At 44.4% G+C, this 22,242-nt stretch overlaps 1 protein-coding gene across 2 annotated transcripts in view; it reads right to left on the bottom strand.

Annotated features, from left to right (window-relative positions):
• HMGXB4 (HMG-box containing 4) overlaps nucleotides 1-1,275 on the bottom strand; it is a 31,599-nt gene extending 30,324 nt beyond the window's left edge. Inside the window, exon 1 of one of the 2 annotated variants that reach the window (XM_069082028.1) lies at nucleotides 1,137-1,275. The gene's annotated coding sequence lies outside the window, so the exon portion shown is untranslated. The remainder of the gene's footprint in view (nucleotides 1-1,136) is intronic. The other variant, XM_069082029.1, reaches the window with a different exon arrangement.
• Between the last annotated feature and the right edge of the window lie 20,967 nt (nucleotides 1,276-22,242).

Raw genomic sequence — 22,242 nt, 5'->3', positions numbered from 1 at the left:
TCCCAGTCTGTAAAAATGGGGGAGTCGAACTCGGCCCCTGAGGTCCCTTCCGGCTCTAAGTCTGCGTGTTTGGGGGCTCTGGTCTGGGGGATCGCCCCCCTGAGCTCACGGGCGCCGTCCCCCCTGCTTCCCTGCCCGTGCCTCAGTTTCCCGGCCTGTAAAAATGGGGGAGTCGAACTTGGCCCCTGAGGTCCCGTCCGGCTCTAAGTCTGCGTGTTTGGGGGCTCTGGTCTGGGGGATCGCCCCCCTGGGCTCATAGGTGTATTCGCCCCTCCTTCCCTATGCCGTGCCTCAGTTTCCCAGTCTGTAAAAATGGGGGAGTCGAACTCGGCCCCTGAGGTCCCGTCCGGCTCTAAGTCTGCGTGTTTGGGGGCTCTGGTCTGGGGGATCGGCCCCCTGGGCTCATAGGTGTATTCGCCCCTCCTTCCCTATGCCGTGCCTCAGTTTCCCAGTCTGTAAAAATGGGGGAGTCGAACTCGGCCCCTGAGGTCCCTTCCGGCTCTAAGTCTGCGTGTTTGGGGGCTCTGGTCTGGGGGATCGCCCCCCTGAGCTCACGGGCGCCGTCCCCCCTGCTTCCCTGCCCGTGCCTCAGTTTCCCGGCCTGTAAGGGGGAGGGGCGGGGCTGGGCGGCACCGAGGTACCTTCGGGCTCTCAGTCCGGAGCCTCGAGGCGCTCCGGCCCCCCTGGGCTCCCGGGCGCCCCGCACGCACGCTCCCCGCACCCCCCCGCCGGCTCCCCGCTCTGCTCTGGCGCTCGCGCCCGCGGCCTCCAGGGCGCCCCCCCGCGGCGGGGGCGGGCACTGGGCAGGCGCGGGGGGCGGGGCTGCCCCGGCCTCGCGCGCCCCCGCGCGCGCGCGCCCGCCCCTGGCCCCCGCCGCCACTTTCCCGCCTTCTCTGTTTGAACGCGTCCCGCCCCTGTCGGCCCCGCTCCGGCCGCCCCGGGCCGCCGCTTCATGCCGGGCCGCGGCCGCCACTCCAGCCCCCGGCTCGGGCCCGGGGCCTAGGCCGCGCGGCGCGGGGAGGCGGCCCGGGACGGCCAGAGCGGGCCCGGGGCGGCAGCTGGGCGCGGGGCGGGGGTGGCGGGCGCCCGGGGGGCCCCGGCCGGCCGGGGCAGGCGGGGTCGCTGCTCGCCGCTACCTTTACTCCGCGGGCCCGGCTCCCGCCTCAGCGCCGCCGACCGCCGCCATCTTGAGAGGGAGAGGAGAGCGGAGAGCCGCCAGGCCGCCGCAGCCGAGCACCGAGCGCCTCCACCGCGGCGGGCGGCCGGGCCCGAGGGGCGGGGGGAGCGGGGAGGGAGGGAGGAGAGAGAGGGGAGGAGCGCCGAGCGCATCGAATACCTGCCCGGCGCCAGCGCCAGCTCCAGCTCGGGCCGCTGCCCACTCTCTGCGCGCCCCGCGCTACCTGCGCGCCTGGCCTCCGGGAGCGTTGTGACACCCCTACTTTACGGATGGGGAAACTGAGGCACGGAGCTCAGATGACGTGTCCCAAAGAGGTACTCGAGAACCTGGCATGCAGTAGGTGCTTAATGCAGGCTTATGTCCTTCCTCATTTCAGAGTTGCCCAGCTGGTAAGCAGCAGATGCAGGATTTGAACCCAGGTCGTAAAGTGCCATCAGAAGAGACCTTAGCCAGCCTCCCTTTATGTTACAGATGAGGAAACTGAGGCACAGGGAGCTCAGATGACGTGTCCCAAAGAGGTAATAGAGAACCACAGTCCCAAAGAGGTAATAGAGAACCTGGCATGCAGTAGGTGCTTAATGCAGGCTTATGTCCTTCCTCATTTCAGAGTTGCCCAGCTGGTAAGCAGCAGATGCAGGATTTGAACCCAGGTCATAAAGTGCCATCACCTTCTTGTCGGATCATAGATTGAGGGGTAGAAGAGACCTTAGCCGGCCTCCCTTTATGTTACAAATGAGGAAACTGAGGCACGGAGCTCAGATGACGTGTCCCAAAGAGGTAATAGAAGACTTAACAGTGCCTGGCATACAGAAGGTGCTTACTATATGCTTATTATCTCTTTCCTCATTTTAGAGTTGCCCGGCTGGTAAGCAGCAGATGCAGGATTTGAACGCGGGTCACGAGAGTCCTGTCACCTAATTGTTAGGTCATAGATCGAGAGGTGGAAGAGGCCTTGGTCATTTTATAGATGAATTATTTAAACTTGCCCAGAGTCATCATGTTACTGTGTATAAGGCCCAGATTCAAACCCAGATCTTCAGGCGCTGTCCCACCGTGCCACACTCCCTGCCTTCCCTGAAGCCATCCACAGGGCTAGGGCCCTCTCTCCCAAAGTCTGTTAGTTGTGAGAGGCAGGATAGAGAGCGGTCACAGATGGGGAAACTGAGGCAGACGGGGTGAAGTGACTGGCCCAGGGTCACACAGCTAGTGAGGATCTGAGGTTGGATGTGAGCTCAAATCCTTCCTGCTCCAGATCCAGTGCTCTGTGCCCTATGGCGCCACCTGGCGGCCCACCTGCTCCCTTAGGCCATGAGCCACAAAGAGCTGATGTGTGTGTTGGTAGAGGGAGTTTTTTGCCTGGGAGTTCTCTATTCCAATGAAAGTATAGGACCATATATAAAATATCCACTCTTTTTTTTCCCTAAAGACAGGAGCCTGTTTTTTTTTTTGTTAATTTAGGAAACTCTCAACCAATGCACGAGCTGCAATTTCTAATCGAGAGATTAAGTACTTGACCAGGGTCACACGGACAGTATGTGACAGGGTCTCTCTGTGTGACATTGTGCCCCCATTGCATACAGTGGACACTTAATAAATGTTTGTTAGGTTGATAGAATCAAGATTTTACTGAATCTTAGACATGAGAGGGCCCTTAGTCCAACCCTCCTTCCCCTCTTCAACATCTACAATCCTTTGGCCTCAATTTGAATATCTTCGGTGATGGGGAGCTCACCACCTAGCCTTAGACTGTGAGTTCCTTGGAAGCAGGAATTGTCTTTTACCTTTCTGTGGAGCCCTGGTGCTTAGCATATAGTAGGGGCTTAATAGATGCTCAGCTGTTAAGATGCCCAATTCACATTCTCACTGTTTTTATTGTTAGGAAGTTTTTCCTGGCCTTGAGCTGAAGTCTGGTGACCTGTAGAGATAAGCTAGTCCAAGACCCTCATTTCAGAGGAAGAAATGAGGACCAGAAAGTTTGGCAGGTAGATATGGCAGGGAAAGGATTTGAACGTGGGTCCTCTGACTCTGAATTGACAATTTAATTTTTAAGAATAAAATATCCCCCCTCTCTCCCCTCTCCCCAAAGTCTGCCTTCATTTTCTTTTGGATGAACAGTCCTTTCAGCAGGAGAAAGGTGGAGTAGCCTGACCCCTGGATTTGGTGCTGGGAGACCTGGGCGCCCTTCCTGGCTTTGATGTGACTGTAGGCAAGTCACTCCCCTTCTCTGAGCGCCAATTTTCCTGTCTGTAAAATGGAGACAGGGCAGCTGCGGGGCGCTGGGCCTTGAGTCAGGAAGGCTGATCTCCTGAGTTCAAATCCAGCCTCAGACACTCCCTAGCTGTGTTACCTTGGGCAAGTCACTTCACCCTGTCTGCCTCAGTTTCCTCTTCTGTGAAATGAGCTGGAGAAGGAAATGGAAAAACCCTCCAGTGACTTTGTAAAGAAAACTCCAAATGGGGTCACAGAGAGTCAGTAACAACTTAAAAAAGCAAACAAAAGAATGGAGATAATGATCCTTTACCGATCTTAAAAGGCCGTTGGGAGGAAAGTGGTTGTTTTTTTTGCACTGTAAGACCCTGTGGACATGTGAGCTATGGATGGTTGTGTGGACATTTCCAGAGGGTCAACTTCGGTGCTGGGAGCAGAGGGGAGCTGTCTTCATAAGGGAGCGCTGGGAAATCATTTTCATTTTGAATCATCCCCCGGCATATTGCAAAAGTCATTTGCATCTTTAGAACGGGAAGCTGCCTTCAGCTCGCTGAAGAGCTGTCATCAAGAAGAGGGAATAGACATTGGTCTGGGCAGCTGTGGAGGGCAGGCCTGCGCGGGGGAGTCCTAGAATGGTGGGGCTCCGTCATCACTAACTGCACTGGCCGAAGGACCAGGGCTTTCCCATCCGTTATTGCCGCTGCCCCTTGCTGCCACCTTGTGGGGGTTAGGATGGTTCCAAAACTTTCTAAAAATCCTGTTTTGGCCCCTGTTCGGTTGCCAGCCCTCTCGATCTAAGCAGACGGCAGCCTCCCACTTCAGAAATGATTGAGGACGTCTGACAGGAGCTCCCTCTGATAACTCCAGCGCCACCCACTCTTCTCTCCCTCAGCTCAGTGCACACGGTGTCCCTGCGCCTCCCTTAGGCTGAACCCCTTCCTCGGCTCCTCCAGCGCCCTGGAGACCTTGCTTGGCCACTGGAGCTTTCCCAGATGTCTCCAAACACCATCAAGTCTCCCCAATCCAAAAGCCTCTCCTTGATCCTTGATCATCCAGCTATCATTCCACCTCTCTCTTTGGAACTAAGCTTCTTGAAAAGTTGACAAGCCAGTAAGCCTTTATTAGGAACCTACTATGTGCCTAGCAGTGTGCTACGAGTTAGGGATCTAAAGAAAGTTAAAAAAAACAAAAACAAGCCCTGAAGGGGCGGCCAGGAGGCTCAGTGAGTAAGAGCACCGGCTCCAGTGTCGGGATGACCTGGGAATCAAATCTGGGCTCAGATACTTAGCACCACACCCAGAAATAACTGGCCGTGCAACCTTGAGCGAGTTACTTAACCCCGATTGCTTAAAAAAAAAAAAAAAACAACAAACAAGCCCTGATTCCCTGCTTTCATGGAGCTCACAGTCTAATGAGAGAGACAGCACACAAGCAACAATACATAAACAGAGTCTCTCTGCCTGTCTCTCCCTTTCTCTTCCCTTCTACCTCTCTCCCTTTTCTCCCTCATCCCAGTCTCTCTCTGTCTCTGTCTCTCTCCTTTCTCTCTCTCTCTCTGTCTCTCTTCTGTCTCTCTGTCTCCTCTCTTTCTCTGTCCCCTTTTCTGTCTTTCACTCTGTCCTCTCTGTCTCCTCTTTCTCTTCTCTGTCTGTCTCTGTGTCTCTCTCTGTCTCTCTGTTTTCCCCAGCAAGACCACAAGAAAAGTAACAACTTGGGGAATAATAGTAATCCTCGGGGCTCCATGTTCCTGCTGGACACTTCCCTGGGCACGTCCCTCTGGCATCTCAAATTTACCATATTAAAAATGAAATTTGTTCTCTTCTCCCTAAACCTCTCCTGTTCCCCCAACTCCTGATACTTCAACCTTTCTGTCTCCCCAGCAGCCAGGTACCACATCTCATGGTCATCCTTTTTTCAACCTCTCTCTGACCCTCCACATCCCAATCACTTGTCAAGACCTGGGATTTGAGCCCAGGCTCCTCACTCCAAGTCTAATGCTCACTAGATCTACCATACCATGCCCTCTTTAGAAAGAGCAGGGAAGTGGGGAAGCCCAGGATGTATTTAGGAGATGGTGAATCCCAGATTGTAGATCTGGAACCACATGTTCATTATTGCTTATCTCGCCCCCCATTTTACAGTGAAGAACCCAAGGTCCTGATTCACAGAGGTAGTGAGTGGCAGGAGTGGGATTGAAACCTGGGCTCTCTCTCTGTAGAGCTTGAGTTCTTCCTTCGGCACCTGGCTTGGATTATGAAGCCTGATTTTGTCCTAGGGTGCAAGGACAGTATGGGGAAATCCAGCTGGAAGGGCTAGGGTGGAAGCATATTGTAGAGGGCTTTGTTTAGCAGGGGATGCTGAGCTGAGGAAGCCAATGTGCTCCCTCTGGCCAGTCTGTTAGGAGTATCCCCAAGGTTCTGGCAAATACTAGAGATGTATACACACATATGTTATTATATAATATGACATTTTACACACACACACACACACAGAACTTGGCATATAACAGGTGCCAGACAAGCAAGAATTGGCCAATTTTTAGTACCATCCTCAAATCTGAGAGTCTATGAAACAGTAGAGTATTGCAAAATAGGAAATCTCTATGTGTATGCACATACACACATCACCTATATGCATATCTATACATATGCAATACATATATGGCATTTGTTGTCCACTTGATCGACCCCCATAGACCATGCTGTCCATGGGCAAAGATCCTGCAGTGGTTTGCCATTTCCTTCTGTGGATTAAGGCAAACAGAGGTTAAGTGACTTGTCCAGGGTCACATAGCTAGGAAGTGTCTGAGGCTGGGTTTGAACTCGCCTTTCTGACTTCAGGCCCTCCAGATCAGGGCTGTATCCACTGAGCCATCTAACTGCCCCATACACAGCGTAAATGTCTATGCTATGACATACACATGTGTATAGCTGTATACGAGGACCGCATGCATCATAAAAATTCTTTATGTGTATATATACTCTTAATACATATTTTGTATACATGTGATATACGTACATACACATACACATTATATAGGTATATGAGTACACACATTCTTTATACATACACTTATAGGTGTATATGTGTACACACACGTCCTCTAAATGTGCACATATAGGGTGTAATACACGTTATTTAAAGTAATTTATTAGATCAATTTAATTAACATGTTATTCAATACATGTTTTTATGTGCATTCCATGTACATAAGCACACACGCACATTCCTTGTGTACCCAATACACACGTATGTCTTTGCACACAGACACACTGTTCTTGTATTTATCCCAGGTGTCCACTAGATGTCACTCTTTACCTAGTTTAGGTCTCAGTGACTGCTGGTGGGTTTGGGGGGGGGGGGCTGTCGGTAGGAGCATAAAGCAGGGCCGTGGTGGGGATGCCCTGGGATGCCGTTTCCTTTCTCAGGCTCTCCTCCTTTCTTGAACCTCTGGCCATGTGGAAGATTTCAGCCTCAGGAGCCTGAGTTCCAGTTCTTTTCCTCAGTTTTCTTATCTGTAAAATGGGGGGATTGACAGAGCTAACTTCTGGGGTCCCTTCCGTCTTTAGGCCTCTGGTTCCATGACTGCCGTGGCCATCCAAGCTAGATCTGAACAGGAATTCTCTCTGACCTGCTAAAGCCTCTTGGACAGGTGATCAGTATTCCACGGTGGGATACTGATAATTCTCACTGCACATTTTTTTTCATCAGATAAAGCCCAACTTTTCCTTTTTTTGGGGTCACTTTCACTAACTTTTCTTAGTCCTGGGGTCTCTGGGCCACGCACAATGAATCCTATCCCTCTCCCCTGTGACTGGCCCTTTAGAGGCTTGTGCACGGCTCTCATGAACCTTCTCTATTCAAGGCTTTTCATTCCTAATTCCCTCAGCCAGTCATCATGTGGGATGATCTTCAAAGCTCTTGACCCCATGGGCACCTCCTATGGCTTCTCCGGAGCAGAGCATGTGTCCTTTTAACAGTCGAGTTCTAGGACCTGAACACAATGTGCCAGATTTGGTCTGGCCAGGGCCAAAGACGAAGGGGCTGTGACCTTCCTGGGGAGGTGGGGCGGGGAGGAGGGAGTAACTAGTATGAAGCCCTTCACAGATAGATTGTTTGATTCTCCCAGGGGAGGTGCTATGATCATCTCCATTTTACAGTTGAGGAAACTGAGGCAGAAGGTAAGTGACTTGCCCAGGGTCACACAGCTAGGAAGTGTCTGAGGCTGGATTTGAACTCAGGTCTTGCTGACTTCCAGGCCTGGTGCTCCATTCACACTGTGCCCTCAGCTGCCTCTGGTGACCCACCTGGCTCTCCTTGCTTGACAGATCAGACTCACAGTGAGCTTGAGGTCCACCAAAACTCTCAGATTCTTTTCTGATGAACCTTTCTCTAGACAGATCTTTCTCATCTTTACAGATGAGTTTCATAGGACTGGTAAGTATCAGAGGGAAGATTCAAATTCAACACCTCCGATTTCAAGTCCAGGGTCCTTTTCAGGACATGCCATTGATCACATACCTAATAATTAGTGGAGGCCTTCATAGCCTGTCTTCATCCTGACATTCAAGATTATTAACCCTCTTTGGACATTCAGAGTTCTCAGCTCCAGATGAATTAGCCTTTTTTTTCTATTCCTCATAGAACAACATCCCATCTTCCACCTCCATGCTTTTGCCCAGGCTGTCCCTCATGCCTGGAGTGCCTTTCCTCCGTACCTTTATCTCTTGGAGCCCTACCTCTTTTCAGGGCTCAGCTTGAGGGTCGCCCCCTACAGAGGCCTTTCCTGATTCCCTTAGCTGTTAATTACTTTGTGTTTGTTTTGAATGTGTCTTATCTACATTAATGACTGTACATCTTGTATCTTCCTTATAGAACATAAGCCCCATGAGGGCAGGGACTGTTATATTCTTGTTTTCCCCAATCAGCACAGTGCCTCAATCAACAAGCATTTCTTAGTTTAACATGAGCCAAGCACTGTACCGGGTGCTGGGGTACAAATACTGGCTCCCCCAAGAAAAAGAGAAAAAACAGTAATAATCCCTACCCTGTCGAATTGTATTGGAGTCAGACCTTGCACACAAGTCTTCCCGCTCCAAGCCTTATGCTGTGTTAGAGTGCTGGGCCTGGAGTTAAAAAGACCTGAGTTCAAATGCAGACTCAGATACTTTCTAGTTGGGTGAGTCACTTAACCTCTGTTTGTCTCAGTTTCCCCAACTGTAAAATGGGGATAATAACATGTACCTCTCAGGGTTGCTGTGAGGGTTAAATGAGATCATGTTGGTAAAGGGCTTGACACAGTGCCCAGTATGCAATAGGTGCTTTATAAATGCTTATTCCCTTCCTCTTTCCCCATTGCACCATACTACCTCTTCCCCCCCTCCTCTGTCTTGAAACCTTAGGTGTTTCAAAAAAACCCATGGCGGCCCTGGAATCAGGAGGACCTGAGTTCAAATGCGGCCTCAGACCCTTAACACAAAAACTAGCCATGTGACCTTGGGCAAGTCACTTAACCCCAAATGCTCTGCCTTCCCCCCTCCAAAAAAAGCAAAAAAAAAAAAAAAAACCCATGGACCTTGCCTCTCTTTTCTGGTGGCCTCCAGGAGTGTAGAGACTACATTCGCTTAGTGGAACTTGATGATCTTTCAAAAAAATTCCTGCCCTCCTTGTGTCCTTGCCCCAGCCCCCACCAAGTCCTTGTTTTTTTATACTGACAGCGCAGCAAACATTCCATTAGAAAACCACAAATAAGTGTACTCGGACCTGATCATTAGGGTTCTTAGCATGGCTTTTAAAAATGGGTACCATGGCCGAATGCCAAGAACAGGTCAGATCCTGAATCCTCCCTTCTTAACCCCTCCCTTGAGTGCAGTCATCTCAGCCTTGTAGAATATTTACTGGCTTGCTGCTTGGCAAGGGCCTCAGGCCATAGCAGAGCTGTTTTCTTCCCAGCTGCACTCAGAAGCTTACTTTTAACAGTTAAATAGTTTTTCCCCAGTGAACAAAAACCTGTTTTCTCTCCCTCTTGCCTCCCAACACTCCACTGGGGGAAAAACCACAACCCTCTAATATGTATGCAGAATCATGCAGAACAAATTTCTGCATTGACCGTGTCCCAAAAAGATATGCCTCATTCTCTGCCCTGAATCCATCATCCCTCTGTCAGGAAGTGAGGGCCTTACTTTATCATCAGTGCTCTAGAATCGTGCTTGGCCATTCTGTCCATCAGACAAGCATCTTGGTGGTAAAGGGATAGAGTGCTGGATCTGGTTCAGAAGGACCTGATCTCGAACTCTGTCCCTTCCCCTAGAATCCACTCAAATTCACTAACCAAATAACCCTGGGCAAGTCTCTCTCCCTCTTTTTTTTTTTTTTTAAAGCAATCGGGGTTAAGTAACTTGCTCAAGGTCACACGGCCTGTTATTTCTGGGTGTGGTGCTGAGTGTCTGAGCCCGGATTTGATCCAGGTTATCCCGACACTGGAGCCGGAGCTGGTGCTCTTACTCGCTGAGCCACCTGGCCGCCCCTAAGCAATTGGGGTTAAGTAACATGCTCAAGGTTACACGGCCAGGTGTTTCTGGGTGGGTGCTAAGTGTCTGAGCCCGGGATTCGATCTCCAGGTCTTCTCAACACTGGAGCCGGTGCTCTTACTCACTGTGCTACCTGGCCGCCCCTGGGCAAGTCTCTTAACATCTATTTGTCTCAGTCTCCTCTTCTCTAAAATGGGGATAATAATGGACCTTCTTTACCTTGGAGAAGTAAATGGCAAACTACTTCAGTATCTTTGCCAAGAAAACCCCAAATAGGGCCATGCTACCAAAATGACTGAATGAGAACAAAATGGCGCCTCCCACCAAGGATTGTTGTGCAGATCATATTTGTAAAGTGTTTAGCATAATGCCTAGAACGTTGTAAATGTTATATAAATCTCAGCTATTATTATTTAGGATAATAATGCCAAGGTATCAAGGGTGTGAGGATCAAATAAGGTACTATTTGTAAAGCACTTAGCACAGTGGCTGACTCACACAGAAGTGCTGTGTGAAAGTTATTGTTATATCTAAGTTGTCGCTGTCGGATAAATTGTCCTGGATGTGCTCACTTCACTCTGTGTCAGTTCATATAAGTCTTCAACATTTCACTTAAATTGTCTCTTTCTTCATTTTTTTTTTTTTACGACACAGAAGTATTCTGTTACATCCACATACCCTAAGACGTTTGGCCATTCCCCAATTGATGGACACCCCTTAGTTTCTGATCCTTTGCCACTACAAAAAAAGAAATATTTTTGTGCATATAGGACCTTTTCCTCTTTTTTCGATCTCTTTGGGGCTACAGGTCGACTGGTTGTATTGCTGGGTCAAAGGGCGTGCCGAGAATTTGTAAACTTCCCAAAAGCAAGGGCCACATGGCTGTCACACTTTTCTTTTTTAGATTTTTAAAAATAAATAATTAAATGTATTTTTGTTTCATTTTAAGTTCCAAACCGTCTCCCTTCCTCTCTCCCCACTCAGCACTAGGAAGGCCACCATTTGACACAGATACATACATACATATGTGAAACCATACTCTGCAGACTTCTATTTATCGATTCTTTCTCTGGAGGTGGATAGCATCTTCTCTCATGGGTCCTTTGTACTTGATTGGAATATTTATAATACTCAGAATAGCCTACTCTTTCTTCAAGCAATATTTGTGTTACTGTCTACATCGCTCTCCTGGTTCTGCTCATTTCACTCTTCCGTTATTTCTTTCAATCTTTCCAGCTTGCTCATCATATTTTATAGCACAGTAGTAGTCCAATATAACTCTCCTTTATATTTCCAGTTTGGGATTGTATCTGTTGTTATATTATAATTATATTATATTACATTACATTATATTATATTGCATTCATTATGTTATATTACATTACATTATAGTACATTGCATTGCATTACATTATAGTACATTGCATCGCATTACATTACATTATAGTACATTGCATCATATTACATTACATTATAGCACATTGCATTGCATTACATTATAGTACATTGCATTGCATTACATTACATTATAGTACATTGCATTGCATTACATTATATTACATTACATTATAGTACATTGCATTGCATTCCATTCCATTCCATTATAGCACATTGCATTTCATTACATTACATTATAGTACATTATATTATATTTATGGGTAGGAAAAGCATTGTGGGTGTTCTGGGAAGTGATCAGTTGAGGGTGGGAGTAGGGACATAGAGGCAGTTTGGTGTCATGGTGGCTACCATGACCTAGGACACTGGTCAAGAAGCCAAGAAGACTTGAGTTCCAATGATGGTTCAGATGCTTATACTTGTATAACCATAGGCAAATTAGTTATGGAGTTAGGAGAGTGAGAAAGAGGCTTTGTGAATCTCAAAAGTATTATAGAAAAAATAGTTATTATCTTCATCACCATCACCATCATCGCCCCACTATATGGTCTCCCAGATCCTCTATTTCTCCTGCAAAATCTCTGTGCCCCACCCCCCCCATGCATGCATACTTCACCTCAGATTCATTACACTGCTCAGACCATAGTCTGTGCTAAACATTTTTGTTGATTTGACTTGATTTTCTCATTAAGATGAAACAATTTGTCTGATGGTTTGTGGCTAAGTGATTTGGAGCATCTTAAGAGTTAGATGAGTGATCTGACTCTGTGCCAGGCTCTCAAACCATACTGATATACTTGGCAGATTATCTAGACACAGCCCATGTCAACAGATCATGTGTGGTTGCTGAACAGGGCTAAGAGGAACAGGCTGGCTTCCACCCAGAGTTAAGAGAGTCCCCGAACTTCACTAAATGTCCTGTTAACACTGAGGGAGGCAGGGCAATTGAACTTTGGGGGTTAGGAAGGTAGTATCCTCAAAGAGGGCATCAGTCTGGTTCATTCTCTGAACCTTCCCTTAGGTAGCAAGTTAAAATAGGGAGATTCCCAAACTCTAGGCTGGTCCTTAACTGATCTTTACGGGGGCCATGCATTTCTGAGGAGACTCGTTACCCTTTTCCTCTGTGTGTTTCTGTTTGTGCTTCCCTGTGTTGTATGTGTCCTTGAGAGAGCCTCATTGGGCTGAGATGTCAGATTCCTGAGGTCTTGGGTGCAGAGTATACCAAAGCATTGGGTGATGATTCTGTCACAAGGTCAGAACCAGCAGGGTATCTGGGAACATTTCTGAATTCTTCCCTATTTTCTTCAACAGAAGTCCCTGGCAGTCAGAGGACCTCCAGACTATTTGCTTTGGGGAGTTCTAGTCTATTACCGATGATCCCTTCCCCATCCCATTGTGACCTTGTCTATTGGAAAGGGCATGGGTCAGATATCCTTTCTTTCTGTCTGAGATGTAAAGATGTGAAGAGGGCAGTGAATTTGTCTTGTCAAGCTTCAGTAGTCTGCATGGGAATTATTGGTCAGGTGACTGGCTTTGAGTTAATTTTCATTCTTGGAATTGATTTTCATCTCGTTCTACCCTCCTGGACACTCCTAGACTATCCTTCCAACCCACCGCCACTTAGAATGTGCTCAGGAAGTGGAAAGTCATTTCAATGCAGGCACACCACACAATTTGACACTAACCAATATCTTTTTGCAATAATGTTGTTAATAGATTATGGCTAAGTCCCCTCGCCCCATCATGAAGCTCAGCTATAATGTTACTCTATATGCGACATTATTCCCATGAATAATGACCCCTGTAATGTCGTTTTTCCTAGTCTTTCCAAAATGAAGCCTTCCTAGACTTCTCCCAACTGAAAGTATTCTAAACCTCTTTTGACTTTTTTTTTTTTTTTTGGCATTTTGCTTGTCCTTTTTGTCATCCCCATCACTTCCTAGCTTGTATTATATTACCTCTTTATGTAGAACGGAAACATCTTGAGGGCAGCAACTGGATTATTTTTTTATTTTTTTTAAGCAATTGGGGTTAAGTAACTTGCTCAAGGTTACACGGCCAGTTATTTTGTGTGGGTGCCAAGTATCTGAGGCCGTCTCCTGATGCTGGGGCCAGCGCTCTTACTCACTGCACCACCTGGCCGCCCCTGGATTATTTTTTAATTTTTGTGTCACCAGGGCCTACTAGAGTGCCTTGAACATAGAAGGCACTTAAAAAATGTTTGTTACATTGAATGACATCAACTATGTTATATTAATTTTATATTGAATTGCGGTACCTAGGTGGCACAGTGAATAGAAGACCTGAGCTCAAATCTGGTCTGAGACACTTACTAGCTGTGTGACCCTGGTCAAGTCACCTAACCTTTATCTGCCTCAGTTTCCTTTACTATTAAATGGGAATAAAAATGATACTTATCTCACAGGTTGTCATGAGGATCAGATGAGATAATATTTGTAAAGTGTTTAGCAGAGAGCCTGGTACATAGTAGACACTTAGTACACTCTTATCATGCTTATATTATTTGTTGAAGACAAACATAACAAGGAAGGCAAATTAATTTTTTAAAAAGATCACATAATACAAACCAAAATACATTATAAATGACTTTTGTATCATTTGTTGCCTTGGATTTTTTTTGACCACTCTGCTCTATTTAGACCGTCAGCACAGACAGACACTAAAGCCACTCCTACTTTTTGTTATTTTTTGGTCATTTCAGTCGTGTTTGACTCTCCATGACCTCATGTGGGGTTTTCTTTGCAAAGATACTGCAGCGACTTGCCATTTCCTTCTCGAGCTCTTTTTTAGATGAGGAAACTGAGGTAAACAGCATTAAATGACTTTTCTAGGGCCACTTAGTAAGTGTTTGAGGCTGGATTTGAACTCAGGAGGACAAGTCTTTTTGACTCCAAACCCTGTGGTCCACACTCTGGTGCCACCTAGTCTACTATTACTATGACTACTACTACTATGAACTACAACCATGACCACAATTACTAGTGCTGCTGCTGCTACTACCACCACCACCACCACTACTACTACTACTACTACTACTACTACTACTACTACTACTGCTACTAGTACTACTACTACTACTGCTACTAGTACTACTACTGCTACTGCTACTACTACTACTACTACTACTACCACCACCACCACTTGGCATTTATATAATACTTTAAGACTTGTGAAGTGCTTTACAAATTTTAGCTCATTTTATCCTCACAATGACCCTGGGAGGTAGGAGCTATGGTATTCAATCAACCAACCAATTAACCAATAATTTATTAAGCACCTACTATGTACTGGGCACTGTGCCAGGCACTGAGGCTACAAGTACCAATATGAAACAATCTCAGCCTGAAGGGAGTTTGAAGTGTGGGAAAAGTACTATATCTGGTGTCAGAGAAATATAAATCCTGTCTCTGCCACTTACAAGCTTGAGATAACCTGTGTGAGTCTTATCTTATCTGTGCCTCAGCTTTCTCATCTTTAAAATGGGTACAAATAACCATTAGGTCTATCTTCCTGTCAAGGTTTTTGGGGAAGATCAGATGTGTAAATGTACATGAAATACTTTGTAAAATGTAAGATGCTATGTCAAGCCAGCAGTGATGATTATGCCAACTCACATGATTGCTCTAATTGTTTTAATAATCACTATGGTCACTTCTATCATTTTGGGCAAGGGTATCTAACCTGTGACCCCCAGTCTCATTTTAATGGCCTCTGGGTCAGTACCCCAAAACACCAACATCAAAGTTAATCCAAACGTTGAAAAATTGCTAAATCATGATAAAGGCAAACTAGAATCCCAGTGAGTTTGTTATATTAATTATTTAATGCCATCTTTTCACATTGCTGTCTCATTAAGATTTAAGCTTTCCAATAAAAAACTAGTTAATTATTTTGCCATTTTTAATCATCTCTGCTCATTTTTAGTCCACTTTGTTCAGTTTCAGATGCAAGAGATTCTACGTCAGGTTCTGTGCCATTTTCGCCATAGAACTCAAAACAAATCCTTTACACAGACTGAAATATTATTCTTAAGGATGTCAGAGGGAGTGGCCGATGGGCATTGGCAGATTGGTTACTTTGCCGTGGTGGAAATCAGTCTTTCCTGGGAGGCTAGGACTGTGGTTGCTAAGGAGGGCTCTCCCTAAGGTACAAAATACGGGGTGGGGGGATATAGATAATATATAGATAATAAAGGAATACAACGTGGGGATACATGTATTTGTTGTTCAGTCACTTTTATGCTGTGTCCAACTCTTTGTGATCCCATCTGGGGTTTTCTTGGCAAAGATACTGCAATGGATTGTTATTTCCTTCTTAAAATATGAGGAGTAAATATATAACATGCATATAAATATATATTAAAGGTACAAATACAAGTATGAGGAAAGGGCAAGTTTTAATATCATTTCTCATATATTCACATAACAATAATTATACTAGCCAGAGTTTATATGGCATTTTAAGGTTTGCAAAGCATTGGACATATGTTAATTTGATCATATCCCCTTAAGGTCAGAAGATCCGTGCTTTAGACACATGTGCTTAACCTGCATTGTGTCACTTGATCCTTGTCACAATACTGAAAGGGGGCGGGGCCAGGCTTAGCATCCCCCTCGACCCCCACCCTGGCCCCCACCAAAATCAAATTGCTTTGTATGGGTTTTGTATTTCCTGATATGCTTGCATATTGTTTTCTCCCATTCTGCTCTTGGTCAGCTCTAGCCACTGGGAAGATTTTCCCTGTGCGGAGCTGAAATCTGACTTTCTGTTCCTTTCTCCCTTTGTATTCCCTTTTTCCTTGGGGGCCAAGCTGAGTATCATTCCTCTTTCATATGACTCCTCTTCCAACACTTTAAGGCAGCCTTTATATGTCTCTCAGTCTTCTCTTCTCAGGGCCAACTCTCCTGGTTCTTTAAAGGGATTCTCTTAAGACAAACAGACATTATTCCAGAGGCAGTATAGATTTGACCAGGGTAGTGTAGATCCTTATTTCCAACCTGGTGCCTATGGTTGGGGCCCACTTTTGTGCTTCCCATCTCTTTGTATCCCCAGCTCTTAACCCAGTGGCTGGTGCACAGTAAGGGCTTTGTTCGACTGATTCACAACACACTGGGCTGAGCCAGTTGGGCAGATACCTTCTGTGTGTGGCCATGAGTGCCATTCCATTCTGAAAGGGAAGTTAGAGACGTCATTTTTCTGCATCTTTACTTGCAAGATAGTAAGATAAAAGACAGACTGAGTATTGTGGTGAAGAGAGACGGTGAATATTTGGAGAGAAAATAGAAGGATAGAGGAGACAAGTGTCTGGAAGCTTGATTTCTACCTTTATCCAGTGCCTGGCAGCTTCTATTTTGCAGTAAGGCTTTGGCAGGAATCTGCTAATTAAGGACCAAAGGCAATGGAGGTACCTTCCATCCTGAGAAAAGGTAGAGAAGCCCTCTGCAAACACAGTCTTTCTCCAGAGCTTGCCAGCAGTTGGCTATTACAGTTTGCTATTAGAATTAGCCATAAAAACAACAGAGAGCTGAGGTTCTTGCTCTCAGTACATATGGCGGGCTAGAAGGATTTTGCGATGGCCCATGGGGAGTGTGATGGATTTGTGTTTCCACTGGTACCCAGTAACAACTATCCATGGGTCAAACACAAGTAGATCTTCCTAGGGAAGGTGAAAGGCCTGGAGGAACACCTGCCTCCTTTCCAGCTTATCAAAGAGGTTTGTGTTCCTAGAAAGAATGGAAAGGAAAGAATGGGGAGGAAAGAAAGAAGCAGTGATGGGAATACTAACTTGTGTCAGGAGTTTGGGAGGTGGAAGAATGTGACCCAGAGAAGGAAGAGAAGCTCTTTAATAAGAAGATTATGAGGCTGGACCTTCTAAGGAGTAGGCATTTCCTTGTGCTCCAAGGAATGAGGAAGTATACAAAGGGACTCTCCATCAGATTCTGTGTTCCTGCAATGTCTGAGCTTCTCAAGGGCTAAGAAAGCATTGGTCACTGGGATGGAATCTCTGCTAGAATCTACAAAAGCCTGTGTGGGGGTTAAGCATGACAGAATCAAGCATACTAACCAATAGTTTGTGCATAAGTGCTGTAAGAGAACATATAATAATGACCAGAGGGAGAAGAGACAGGAAGGGGTGATTCAGGATCAGATATGAATAATAGCGAGGTAGGCTACTTCCTTGGGCATGTATCTGGGACATGATGGAGAGCCTTCCAAGGTCTTTGCATCTTGAATGACAACTACAAGCTTTTGGCGATCCATCCAGGGGCAAATGATGCTATCAGAAGGAACCTAGAAAGCCCTACTGGGGCAGCAAGGTGGTGCCATGATGCACAGAGTGCTGGATCTGGAGTCAGAAAGACCCATCTTCCTGAGTTCAAATCTGACCTCAGATACTGACTGTGACCCTGGGCAAGTCACTTCACTCTGTTTGCCTCAGTTTCCTCATCTGTAAAATGAATTGGAGAAGGAAATAGCAAACCACTGCAATATCTTTGCCAAGAAAACCTCAAATGGGGTCACAAAGAGTCATACATGACTGAAAAATGACTGAACAACAAAGGAAGCACCGCTAATGATTATGAAGTCTTGAGCAAAGACAAAGAATTCCCCCCATAATCTACCACACTAAAGATCTTAAGAAGGAAGATGGCAGAGTCTTAATTCAAGGAAAGTGATTCAGAAGAGAAAGCAAGAATTGAAATACGATCAACTATCTTTGAAGATTGTATCTGAAAATGATATATTTCTGAATCTTGGCTTAAAATAATGCTGAACTATGGCCAAGGATGGAGTACAACTAGTAAGGGTCAGAGAAAACATCTATTTTCATGGAGTCTCACCAAACTTGCTTAGAGTGAAAAGGGGGAAAAGAGAGATAAAATTGGCTGCATGTATACACCTCCCCCCCCCAAGTACAGAGATATGCAGGTACAGCCAAGAAAAAAAAAACAACCAAGAAATGTTATCAGCAAGGGCCAGTAATTCACTAAGACAATATCTAAGAAGACTCTCTGATTTTAGATATCTATATACAAATTTCAAAGTATGAATAGTAAAAAGTTAAATAATGATATTAATATCAGGTGGTAAATTTGACTCCATACATCTCACTGAAATTGATTGTGATGGGATTCTTGACTGAAATATAGCTATGGAAGGTTGAACTCTTTTCAAAATGAAGTCAGTATTTATTAAGAAATATATACCAGGCACTATGTTAAGTACAGGACCTACAGGTTCAAGCACGGAAAGCAGTTCCTGTTCTCAAAGAGTTTATATAACAATAGGAGAAGATGATACCTATATGGCAGCAAGAGTTAGAAAGGTGCAGACATGATGGAAGGACTTGGCTTGGAGATGGCTGGGAGGTTGGTGGTGAGCACAAATCCAGGTAAAGTAAGGTGAAAGTTAAACAATTGGGGCGGCCAGGTAGCACAGCGAGTAAGAGCACCGGCTCCAGTGTTGAGAAGACCTGGAGGTCGAATCCCGGGCTCAGACACTTAGCACCCACCCAGAAACACCTGGCAGTGTAACCTTGAGCAAGTTACTTAACCCCAATTGCTTAGGGGCGGCCAGGTGGCTCAGCGAGTAAGAGCACCAGCTCCAGTGTCGGGATGACCTGGATCAAATCTGGGCTCAGATACTCAGCACCACACCCAGAAATAACTGGCCGTGTAACCTTGAGCAAGTTACTTAACCCCGATTGCTTAAAAAAAAAAAAGTTGAACAATTGAGAGCCAGCTTCCCAGGGTCAGGAGTCTGACTTCTAGTGGGAGGAGGCTGGAATGTAGGTGGTATGGATTTAGAGATGGTCTGGAAATCGAGTGGTTAGCCCAAGATAGAAGAGAAATAGAGGGCAGATGAGTAACACTGTTCATTAAGGAGATGTACTCATGTGAGTCATACAATAGTCTGGACAGAGAGGGAGGTGAGAATGGAGGGAGAAATGTAAGCAATAAAACAATATTTTCATGGTAGCATTAATATGGCAAGAAGTAGGAAATAGATGAGAAACCTGGAAAACAGCTAATAAACCTGGAATGGGGCATGATGTAGTTGAGATCAGGGCCTTCAACAAATCTGGATGTCTCCAAGATCTTTCTCTCCCAAAAGCAGAACAACCAAGATTCTTGACTTGCTTCAATGATAGTTTCATTTTTCAGAAGGTGTCAGTGGCAATGATGGGAAACTGCCCTAATAGATTTGATCCTTATCCATTTGGAGCAACTGGTTGCTGAAGCAGAAATAATAAAAACCTTGGGAAGAAGATATCCATCTATCTTAGGTGGTTTTTTTTTTTGACCAAAGAAGAACACCAGGCATAGTGTAACAGAAAGCCTAGGTTTTTATAGTTTGGAGAAAGTTTCTCATCTGCAAAATACAATGGCCTCAAATTCTATTGATGAAGTTATTCTCTAAAATAGAGAAAGAATAGATCAACGGGTTGGGTATTCAATTAAACACCAAATTGGAAATCCTAAAAGCTAAAGATGAGATTAATAGAATTGGATGTAAGAAAACCATTAAATTAATAAATAAAACTAGGCGTTAGTTTATGAAAAAGCCAATAAAATGGTTAAACTAGTATAAAAAATTGAAGGGGCGGCTAGGTGGCGCAGTGAATAGAACACCGGCCCTGGAGTCAGGAGGACCTGATTTCAAATTTGACCTCAGACACTTCACACACACACACACACACACACACACACACAATAACTGTGTGACTTGGGCAAGTCACTTAACCCCAACTGCCCTCCAAAAAGCAAAAAAAAAAAAAATTAAAAGGGTGAGTACACCACCAATGAAAACGAAATTTAAATAATTTTTAGAAGTTATTTTGCCCAATTATATGCCAACATATTTAATAATTTGAATGAAATTGAATATTTACAAAAAATAAACTGCCCAGATTAACAGAAGAAGAAATAGAATATCTAAATAAACCCATTTTAGAAAAAGAAATTAAATAAGTCATAAATGAACTTCCCAAGAAAAAAGCATCAGGACCAGATGGATTTCTAAGTGAATTTTGCCAAACATTTAAAGATCAACTAAGTCCATTATTAAGTAAGTTACTTGGAATAATAGGCAAAGAAGGAGTTTTTTTAAAACCAAACTTCTGTTATAAAACAAATAAATATAGTGCTGATATCTAAAGCAGGAAAAGCAAAAACAAAGAAAGAAAATTATAGTCTAATTTCACTAATGAATATTGATGCAAAAATCCTAAATAAAATAGTAACCAGGAGACTACAATATATCATAAAGATTATGCATTGTGACCAAGTGACATTTATATCAGGAATGCAAGACTGGTTTAGTATGAGGAAACCTATTAACATAATTGATTATATCAATAGCAAAAGTAACAAAAATCATATGATTGTATTTTTTATTCTTTTTTCTTTTAAATTTATTTACTTTTAGCTTACAAAATTCAGTTCCACAAGTTTTGAGTTCCAAATTTTCTTTCCCTCCCTTTCTTCCCCTCCCCCACCTCCATGGTGGCAAGCAATCTGATATAGGTTCTACAAATACCTTCACATTAAACATCAGTCAAGTTGTAAAGAAGGATTATAACCAATAGAATGAACAATGAGAAAGGCACAAAACAAAACAAAAAAGAGAGAGCAAGTAGGTCGCTTCCATCTACATTCAGACTCTATAATTCTTTTTCTGGATGTGGATGGCCTTTTCCATCATGAGTGTTTTGGAGTTGGCTTATAGCCTTGCATTGCTGAAAGGAGCCCAGTCTATCAAAGTTAGTTATCACAAATACAACATGTCTGTAATCGTGTACAATGTTCTCCTGGTTCTGCTCTTCTCACTCAGCATCGGTTTATGGAAGTCTCTCCAGGTTATTATGAAGTCTGTCTGCTCCTCATTTCTTATAGCACAATAGTATTCCATTACATTCATATACCACAACTTGTTTAGCCATTCCCCAATTGAAGGGCCTCACCTTGATTTCCAATTCTTTGCCACCACAAAAAGAGCTGCTATAAACATTTTTTTTGTACATATGGATCTTCTTCCCACTTGTATGATCTCTTTGGGATACAGCCCTACAAGTGGTATTGCTGGGTTAAAGGGTATGCAGTTTTATAGCCCTTTGGGCACAGTTCCAAATTGCTCTCTGGAATTATTGGATCAGTTCACAACTCCACCAACAATGCATTAGTGTTCCAATTTTCCCACATCTTCTCCAGCATTTATCATTTTCCTGTTTTGTCCTGTTAGCCAATCTTATTGGTGAAATGTGGTACCTAAGTGTTGTTTTGATTTGCATTTCTCTAATCAATAGTGATTTAGAACATTTTTTAATATGGTTGTAGATATTTTTAATTTCTTCCTCTGAAAATTGCCTGTTCATATCTTTTGACCATTTATCAATTGGGAAATGACTTGTATTCTTATAAATTTGACTCAGTTCTCTGAATATTTTAGAAATGAGGCCTTTATCAGAGACACTGGTTGTAAAAATTCTTTGCCAATTTTCTGCTTCTCTCCTAATCGTGGTTATCATTATATTAATAAGTGCAGAAAAAGCTTTTGACAAAAATATAACACTAATTCTTACTAAAAATAACCCAACACTTGAAAGCACAGGTATAAATGGATTTTTTTTCCTTAAAATGATAATAAGCATCTTCGTAAAACTATCAGCAAACATTATCTGTAATGAGGATAAGCTAGAAGCCTTTCCAATAAGATCAGGAGTGAAACAAGGCTGCCCATTATTACCAATATTATTCAGTATTGTATTATAAATGCTAGCAATAGTAATAGGAGAAGAAAAAGAAATTGAAAGAATCAGAATAAGCAATAAGATAATAAAACTATTTCTTTTTGAAGACAATTTAATGGTATACTCAGAAAATCCTAGAAGTTAAACTAAAAAGTCAATTG

The sequence above is a fragment of the Petaurus breviceps genome, unplaced genomic scaffold (assembly GCF_028583685.1).
Source record: "Petaurus breviceps papuanus isolate PSGF00001 unplaced genomic scaffold, PetGlider_PUasm1.0 156, whole genome shotgun sequence".
Lineage (NCBI taxonomy): Eukaryota > Metazoa > Chordata > Mammalia > Diprotodontia > Petauridae > Petaurus > Petaurus breviceps.
Note: the sequence above shows the minus strand (reverse complement) of the source record. Positions and strands in the feature narration are given on the sequence as shown.